Source organism: Heterodontus francisci, chromosome 17, assembly GCF_036365525.1.
Source record: "Heterodontus francisci isolate sHetFra1 chromosome 17, sHetFra1.hap1, whole genome shotgun sequence".
Taxonomy (NCBI): Eukaryota; Metazoa; Chordata; class Chondrichthyes; order Heterodontiformes; family Heterodontidae; genus Heterodontus; species Heterodontus francisci.
In genome coordinates, this window is record NC_090387.1 from 96,623,683 (window position 1) to 96,633,461 (window position 9,779).

General features: G+C 44.5%; 1 protein-coding gene across 3 annotated transcripts in view; it reads right to left on the reverse strand.

Annotated features, from left to right (window-relative positions):
* The window catches only part of LOC137379296 (coiled-coil domain-containing protein 102A-like), a 647,611-nt gene extending 638,909 nt beyond the window's left edge, over positions 1–8,702 (reverse strand). For all 3 annotated transcript variants that reach the window (XM_068050031.1, XM_068050033.1, XM_068050034.1), the window contains exon 1: positions 8,571–8,702. The gene's annotated coding sequence lies outside the window, so the exon portion shown is untranslated. The remainder of the gene's footprint in view (positions 1–8,570) is intronic.
* Between the last annotated feature and the right edge of the window lie 1,077 nt (positions 8,703–9,779).

The following is a 9,779-nucleotide window of genomic DNA, read 5'->3' on the forward strand; positions in this document are numbered from 1 at the left end:
TATTTCAAAAGAGACGAGCACACTGACAAACCTCGTAGAATTGAGGAGGTAACAGATGTGGTAGAACGGGAAATTAAGTAGATTCAATATAAATGAACTTTAGTAAAGCCTTTGACAAGGCACCACAATGAAGATTACTAAAGGAAGTTAGGGGCATGGGATTAGTGGGAAGATAGCAAACTGGATTAAAAACTTGGTTAGAGGTGAGAAAACAGAGAGTCGACGTTGTTAGGTTACGACCGCTCAGGACAAAGCCCCCAATCAAAATATGATTCTGATTGCAGTGGGAGCAATGCACTGTCAGTTCAGTCCCGCCGCTCCACAGGTCACATCATACATATCTTTCAGCTTTCCCAAATCAAAGAAAGCAGCAACTGAAGTAAACAATCGAGTAACCCCTGAATGAGGCAAACCAAACCAGGTATCTTTAGATATCAACAAATTAACTGTTTATTCAAAAAAATTACAATCTTAAACACTAAGATAAACCAATATCTAAAGACCTTATAAGTTACTTCAAGAATCTAACTCCCGCATTCGCCTACATATACCCAAACTAACGGTAGTTTGGTGTTTAATTAGCTGCCCGAGAAAATAGAAATAATAAATTCTTGCAGATTACGCTTCCTGATGAACGGTCGTCTGATACAACACAGTCCAAGTTCACTTGCAGTCTTCCACGGTCCGATGAATCAGACGATAGGAACTCGGTAGTTCAGTTCAGCATGTGAAGCATCAAACTAGTTTTCTTTCCAGTGCTGAACACAGCAATTACAGTTCAGTAATTGAAGTATTAAATTCTTTTTTTTGCAGCAGGAATTCAGCAGTTCAATAATTGGTTATTTTCTTTTAAGGAACTAATCTGGCTTGAAGTTTTTAGAATTTTTAGAAATAAATAAACTTCTCTTCCTTCAGTTTAAATGGTCTGAGAGCTCTCATCTCCCTTAAGTTGGTAACACACAGCTGTGTCAACTGTCTCTGCAAAGCCAGTTTCAAAATCAAACGGCAACATTGCATTTCGTCTCTTCTGGATTTGTATGGTTGTTGCCGGGTAACCAGAATGCACTTTGGCACTGGAGCTTGTTGCCTTCAAGCAGTACTGATCTTTTTACAGCCTTAAAGGCACACCGCAATATTTCCCGAGGAGAAAGAAGAAAAACAGGATCACGACATGAATATAATGTTATGGTACGACTGCTTAGGACAAAGCCTCCAATCAAAATATATGATTCGGATTGCGGTGGGGGCAATACACTGTAAATTCAGTCCCGCTGCTCCATAGGTCGCATCATACATATCTTTAAAGCTTTGCAAATCAAAGAAAGCAGCAGCCGAATTAAACAATCGAGTAACCCCCAAATGAGGTGAACCAAACCAGGTATCTTTAGGTATCAACAAATTATCTGTTTATTTTTTAAAAAAACTAAAATTTTAAACACTAAGATAAACCTTACAACTTATTTTTAAAAATCTAACTCCCACATTCACATACATATACTCAAACTAACAGTATTTTTGTTATTTAATTAGCTGCCCAAAAAAAAAACAAGTCTTGGCAGAGTAACGTTCCTGACGAAATGGAATCTTCAATGTAGAAACAGTTGCTTGAAGCCTTCACAGTTGTCTGATAGGGGGGAAAAACAAGTTCTTCAACAATAGGAAATTCAGCAGTCCAGTTCAGCAGATGAAGTGTTATTCTTCTTTTTCCAGCAATGAACACAGCAGATCAACAATTTGCTATTCTTTTTTAAGTAATTAATCAGGCTTGACTCTTCAGAATTTTGAGAGATAAATAAATAAACTAATTTTTCTTCCTTCAGTTTAAATTTGTTTAAGAGTTCACCTTTCTCCCTTCAGGTGCTAACACACAGTTGAGTCTACTGTCTCTGCAAAGCCAGTTTCAAAGTCAAACAGCAACATTTTGCCTCTTCTCGATTTGTATGGTTGTTTTTTTTTAAACTCATTCATAGGATGTGTGCGTTGCTGGCTGTGCCAGCATTTATTGCCCATCCCTAATTGCCCTTGAGAAGGTGGTGGTGAGCTGCTTTCTTGAACCTCTGAAGTATATAGTTTAGTTTAGTTTAGAGATACAGCACTGTAACAGGCTCTTCGGCCCACCGAGTCTGTGCCAACCATCAACCACCCATTTATACTAATCCTACACTAATACCACATCCCCACCTGTCCCTATATTTCCCTACCAGCTACCTATACTAGTGGCAATTTATAATGGCCAATTTACCTCCAACCTGCAAGTCTTTTGGCTTGTGGGAGGAAACCGGAGCACCCGGAGAAAACCCACGCAGACACAGGGAGAACCTGCAAACTCCACACAGGCAGTACCCAGAATTGAACTCGGGTCGCTGGAGCTGTGAGGCTGCGGTGCTAACCACTGCACCACCGTGCCGCCCCTATGTGAGGTATGGACACCCACTGTGCTGTGAACAAGGGAGTTCCAGAATTTTGACCCAGCGACAGTGAAGGAATGGCAACATAGCTCCAAGTCAGAATGGTGTGTGACTTGCAGGGAAAATTGCAGGTGGTGTTCCCACGCATTTGTTGCCCTTGTCCTTCTAGCTGATGGAGGTCGCAGGTTTGGAAGGTGCTGTCTAAGAAGCCTTGGTGCATCGCTGCTGTGCATCTTGTAGATGGTACACACTGCTGCCACTGTGCGTCGGTGGTGGAGGGAGTGAATGTTTGTAGATGGGGTGCCAATGAAGCGGGCCGCTTTGTCCTGGATGGTGTCGAGCTTCTTGAGTGTTGTTGGAGCTGCACCTATCCAGGCAAGTGGAGAGTATTCCATTACACATCTGACCTGTGCCTTGTAGATGGTGGACAGGCTTTGGGGAGTCAGGAGGATTCCTAGCCTCTGACCTGCTCTTGTAGCCACGGTATTTATATGGCTACTCCAGTTCAGCTTCTGGTCAATGGTAACCCCCAGGATGTTGATAGTGGGGGGAATTCAGCAATCATAAAGCCATTGAAAGTCAAGGGGAGATGGTTAGATTCTCTCTTGTTGGAGATGGTCATTGCCCAGCACTTATGTGGCGCGAATGTTACTTGCCATTTGTTCATGCCATTGTCATCAGCGAACATCCCCACTTCTGACCTTATGACTGAAGGACGGTCATTGATGAAGCAGCTGAAGATGGTTGGGCCTAGGACACTACCCTGAGGAACTCCTGCAATGATGGCCTGGAGTGGAGATGATTGACCTCCAACACCCGTAACCATCTTCCTTTGTGCTAGGTATGATTCCAACCAGTGGAGAGTTTTCCCCGATTCCCATTGACTTCAGTTTTGCTAGGGTTCCTTGATGCCATGCTCGGTCAAATGCTGCCTTGATGTCAAGGGCAGTCACTCTCACATCACCTCTTCAGTTCACATCTGTCCATGTTTGAACCAAGGTTGTAATGAGGTCAGGAGCTGAGTGGCCCTGGTGGAACCCGAATTGAGCGTCACGGAGCAGGTTTTTGCTAAGCAAGTGCCGCTTGATAGCAGTGTCGACAACACCTTCCATCACTTTACTGATGATTGAGAGTAGACTGATGGGGCGGTACTTGGCCGGGTTGGACTTGTCCTGCTTTTTATGTACAGGACATACCTGGGCAATTCTCCGCATTGCCGGGTAGATGCCAGTGTTGTAGCTGTCCTGGAACAGCTTGGCTAGGGGCGCGGCATGTTCTGGAGCACAGATCTTCAATACTATTGCCGGAATATTGTCAGGGCCCATAGCCTTTGCAGTATCCTGTGCCTTCAGTCGTTTTTTGATATCATGCAGAGTGAATCGAATTGGCTGAAGACTGATAACTGTGATGCTGGGGACTTCGGGAAGAGGCCAAGATGGATCATCCACTCGGCACATCTGGCTGAAGATTGTTGTAAATGCTTCAGCCAGGGTAACCAGAATGCACAAACAAGAAATGCTGGAAATACTCAGCAGATCTGGCAGCTTATAGTTCCTGGAGCTTGCTGACTTAAAGCAGTACTGATCTTTTTACAGCCTTAAAGGCACACTGCAATATTTCCCGAGGAGAAAGAAAACAGGATCATGACAATGTTAAGGTCAATTTTCCAGTGTGGTTCTGATTCGGTCATGGTGTTCCAAAGTATATTGCCATCTGTTTCTTGCTTAGCTCTCCTATCCCTTCTAATTATTTTGTAAACCAATAACTTTATTTTCTATTATTGTCCAGTTTGCAGCCAAGTACCTGTGTATGGTACTAAGTCTAGATCTTCCTGAAAAATATCTGATTCCAGTTCTTCCAGTGTATTTCCCCACCCACTGCATATGGTAGTATATACATTTAAATTTTTTTTTAAATTACTCCTTTTCACGTTTTAAAAAAAAATCTAAGCTACCCTTGGCCTTTATTCTTGGCCTTCCTTTCCTCTGTCTTTATCAGCTGATCATGGACTTATTTATCTCTTCTCTCCCACTTTCCACCCACAATTTAAATGCCTTGTCATTTCCCTATTTCACAGTCTGCCAGCACTTCAACATGCCGTCTGTCAAGATGTAGCTCGCCAATGCAAAAGTTACCATCTGTCCCAGAACTAGCGTCAATGCTGAAGTGGAATCCCTCATCTTCACACTACTATAGATTCCCCTAATCTTCCTATCCTCCCCTTTTCTTACATGTAGCTGGGGAAGTAATCCCGAGATCAACATCTGCTCCTTAACTCATTTCTTAATCTCCTAAACATCATGCAAGCCTTTCTTTACCTAGTTCACTGGCTCCCATATGGACCACCTCTCCCTTACCTTTCACAATCTTTTCCAGCCTATGTCATTTGTCCCATACCTTTGCACCAGGAAGACTACAAAACATCGGGCCTTCTCACATACTTTACAAACTTTAGAAAAAATTGATTTAAGTTATTTAATAAAAATCACGCACAGGAAAGTATGTCTGGAATGATTACTGACAAATGTCACCAGGTACAAAACGCTGTCATACTAATTTTGACTGTTAGTCTGGACAGCAAAAGACAGGATCAGATGAGTTAAGTGCAACATTCACTGCCTCCACTAGGTAAGTGGATATGTGGAAGAGACTTCAAGTGAGGGAGCTGACTGAGGGTCAATTGGCTTCTTTAAAAGTGAACTGGGCTTATATTGTCAAGAAACAGCATGGAGGGTTAGAGAGATATTTAATAACACTGAACTTTCTTTATTTCAGAGGAAGTTGGGGAAGGAACTTAATCATTCCTAAAGTGGAATTCCACAGGTGATGTAAAAGGGAAGCCCATGATAAAATAAATGATACAAAGATTCTGGACGGATGCAGGGAGTGGGGGCAGGGGCTTGAATTACCAAATGATCTTCTCACTTTACAAACTTTAGAAAAAAATTAATTTAAGCTATTTAACAAAAATCACGCACAGGAAAGTATGTCTGGAATGATTACTTACAAATGTCACCAGGTACAAAATGCTGTCATACTAATTCTGACATTACTAAGACCAGGTACTTGGTATTTCCAACAGCTGCAAACAACGCTTGCCTTATAGCTCATTTACACTGGCAAAAGTATATCATATAAATATCTGCAGACAATTTAAGAGCATTTTGACACAAGTTGGGATTGAAGTATAAAAATGTGGTTAGGTTGAAACTATTATGCAAACATCAGCATCATTGACACAAGTGAAAGGAATGGAGTAAACTCTGGATATGAACCAAAATGACTGAGCTGCAATCAATTTGTCTTCAAAATGCAATGCAAAACATATTAATGTAAAAAAAAGATCAGAAATCCCAAATGCATGATCAACTCACTGTACAAAAGCAAGAAAAAAAAATTAGGAAAAACTCATTCCATGCATTTTCATCCTCAATATCTGTTACAACATTACATGATTTTATGACATTGAAGATTTTTAGGCAATAGTTAAGTAAAACATTTCAGTTAAGCTCCCTATAAAATAAAGTGAGAACAGCACAAGAGAAGCAGCTGATAGGTGGGTAGCTGGTGAGTCTTTATTTTAGTAAGTAGAGGCATGGCAGGGCAGCCATGATGTGTGGAATGCGCATCCTGGTCCATGTGGGAACTGCAGAACACTTCTCGTGTCCTGGACAACCACATGTTCAGGAAGTGTCATCAACTGCAGCAGCTCGAGATCCGGGTTTCAGAGTTGAGCAGTAGTTGGCGTCACTATGGCACATCCGTGAGGTGGAGAGTTTCGTGGTCACCCCACAGCTTAAGGGCATGCAGGCAGAGAAGGAAATGGGTGTCTGCCAGGCAGTCAAGAAGGTCCAGGCAGGTAAAGCAGGAATCCTGAGTGTATCGCACTCTTCAACCAGTATTCAATTTTGAACACTGGTGAGAGTGATGGTTCCTTTGGGGAGTGCAGCCAAAGCCAAGTCCAAGACACCACGGCTGGCTCACTTGTACAGTTGTATAGTTAGGGGAACAGATAGGCATTTCTGTGGCTGCAGATGTGAATCCAGGCTGGTATGTTACCTCCTTAGTGCCAGGGTCAAGGATATTACTGAGTGACTGTCGAGCACTCTGAGGGGCGAGAGTGAATAGCCAGCAGTTGTGGTCCATATCTGTACCAACGACATAAGTAGAAAGAGGGATGAGGTCCTTCAGGCAGAGCTTAGGGAACTAGGAAAGAAAATAGTAAGCAGAACCTCAAAGGTAGCCATCTCTGGATTACTCCAAGTACCATGCAGGAGTACAGAAATAGGAGGATAAAGTAAATGAACGTGTTGCTGCAGAGATGGTGCAGGAGGGAGGGCTTTAGATTCCTGGGACATTGAGACCGATCCTGGGGAAGATGAAACCTGTTTAGGATATATGGGTTGCGCATGAACAGAGCCAGGACCAATATCCTTGCAGGGTGCTTTAGCAGTGCTATTCGGGAGGATTTAAACTAGCAGGGGTGTGGGAACCAGGAGGTAAATTAAGAGAGGAAAAACAAGGTGCACAGAGAATTGGGAGAGACAAATAGCACTAGAGTAGGAAATAGTAAGGTATTAGATGGGGTCAGAGTAAGAGGGAAGGAAATAAGGTCTAAATTAGGTTTACTGTGCATATATATGAATGCACAGAGAGTGATAAATAAAAAGTTGGTGAGCTGCAGTCACAGATAGCCATGTGTGAAGTTGTGGCAATAACAAAGACCTGGCTCAAAAAAGGCATGACGGTACTAAATATTCCTGGATGCAAGGTGTTCAGGAAGATGGGGAAGGAAAGACAGAAGAAGGGTTAGCAGTATTGATCAAGGAGAACATTACGAAGCTGGAGAGAGAGGATGCCCTAGAGGGGTTCAAGACAATCTATGTGGTGACAGTTATGAAACAATAGAGTTACCATGAACCTACTGGGTGTATTCGATAGGCCACCAACTAGTGGGAAAGATACAGAGGAACAAATTTGCAAGGAAGTTACAAAGAGGTCCAAGAACTATAGAGTACTTATAATGGGAGACTTTGGTAACTCTCCTAATATACACTGGGATAGTAAGAGTGCAAAGGGCAGAGGGATAAAAAATTTTTGAACTGTGTTCAGGAGAATTTTCTACATCAGTATGTTTCTGGCCCATGAAGGAGGAGGCATTGCAGCGAAGAAGATGGAAAAAAGCATTGGTGCAATGACACAGCCTTGGTTGACCACAGTTTGCACTCGGATTGGGTCAGATCCGTTGGCAAGGATTACTGACAGGACAGGCGTTCCATTATCAGCGTCCTCTCTCAGGCCAACATCCCCAGGATCAAGACACTGGTCATGGCTAGTCAGTTACGTTGGGTGAGCCACGTCGTCCGCACACCTGACACAAGACTCCCAAAACAGGCTTTCTACTTCGAGCTCCATCATGGCAAGAGGCTACCAGGAGGGCAGAGAAAACACGACAAGGATGGCCTTAAAGCATCCATGAAAACATGTGGCATCGCCACCGTGGGGATGTCTTGCCCGAGACCACCCAAAATGGCGAAGAAGCATCCGTGACGGTGGCAGCCAGTTCGAACAACGTCAACATGCCCAGGCAGCAAACCAGTGCGAACAGCGGCAGGAGCGTTCAGAACTTTGAACATCCCATTCACTCGCCTCACCAAACACCACCTGTGGCAGAGTGTGCGGATCCAGAATTAGAATATTCAGTCACCAAAGGACCACAACCCTGGAGTGGGAGAAAGTCATCCTTGCTCCCGAGGGACTGCTAATAATGAAGAAGTTTGGGTACAGTCAAGATACATTCCCACGAAAAGAAAGGTAGGATAAATAAATCCAGAGCTCCCTGGATGATGATGATATATATCAGAGAGATGAAGCAAAAAAAGTGTGCATATGTCAGAGGTGGGAGTATGGTGGAAGGAGAGAGCAAGACACTCTGCAACTGATAGCAGCAAGGCGGGACCCGCTCACCAATCCTGATTGGTTGGCAGGTCACAGTGGGCAGAAGTTATTGGTGGGAATTATGTCAATCAGCGCTGCAGCCCGGAGCTTCCTTTAGCAGGTTAGGTTGCAATAAGTTAGTTTGGAAAAAGCTGGAGAGAGGAGGAGGGGAGGGGAGAACCGAACCGAACCGAACCGAACCGAACCGGCCCGACTCACACTCACCGCGGTCAGCAGCCTCCCTCCGCGCTGCTGTTTGAGCTGCGCTCCGCTTCTCGGTGATGCCCTTCCCGGGCTCTGAGCGGCGCTGCTGCTCCCCGCTCGCGCTGCTCGTCACTGCGGCCCAGCCTCGCGCTCCAGCCCCGCCCCTGGATACCCGGCCGCCAATCAGCGCAAAGGCGGCACCCAGCTTGTCGCCCCGCCCCTAGGCCTGGCAGCCAATCAGCACGAAGGAAGGTGGCAGAGCTGAGTGCGGCGGTTCCTTGACCCGCCATGTGAAGTGGGATGGTCAATGGTGGCGGGATCAAGGTCATGAGCTGAGTATCCTGACAGCCTTTCTGCTGAGACGTTGAACCCACAGCTGAAAAGAAACATTCTCCTGGACAATTCCAACATCCCACCAACTATTGAGCAGAGACTGAGGAAACTGGGCCTGTACTCTCTAGAGCACGGTTACAGTCATAGAGTTATACAGCACAGAAACAGGCCCTTCGGCCCATCGTGTCCGTGCTGGCCATCAAGCACCTAACTATTCTAATCCCATATTCCTGCACTTAGCCTGGAGCCTTGTGTGCAATGACATTTCAAGTGCTCATCTAAATACTTCTTAAATGTTGTGAGGGTTCCTGCCTCTACCACCTCTTCAGGCAGTGTGTTCCAGATTCCAAACACCCTCTGGGTGAAAAAATGTTCTCCGCCAATCCCCTCTAAAGCTCCTGCCCCTTAAATCTATGCCCCCCGGTTATTGACCTCTCTGCTTAGGGAAAAAGTTTCTTCCTATCTAACCTATCAATGCCCATCATAATTTTGTATACCTCAATCATATCTCCCTTCAGCCTTCTCTGCTCTAAGGAAAACAACCCCAGACTTTTCAGTCTCTCTTCATAGCTGAAATGCTCCAGCCCAGGTAACATCTTGGTGAATAAAAGCAAAATACTGCGGATGCTGGAAATCTGAAATAAAAACAAGAAATGCTGGAACCACTCAGCAGGTCTGGCAGCATCTGTGAAAAGAGAAGCAGAGTTAACGTTTCGGGTCAGTGACCCTTCTTCGTAACATCTTGGTGAATCTACTCTGCACCCTTGCCAGTGCAGTCACATCCTTCCTATAGTATGGTGATCAGAACTTTACACAGTATCCAGCTGTGGCTTAACTAGGTTTATTTTTATTTTATTTAGAGATACAGTACTGAAACAGGCCCTTTGGCCCACCGAG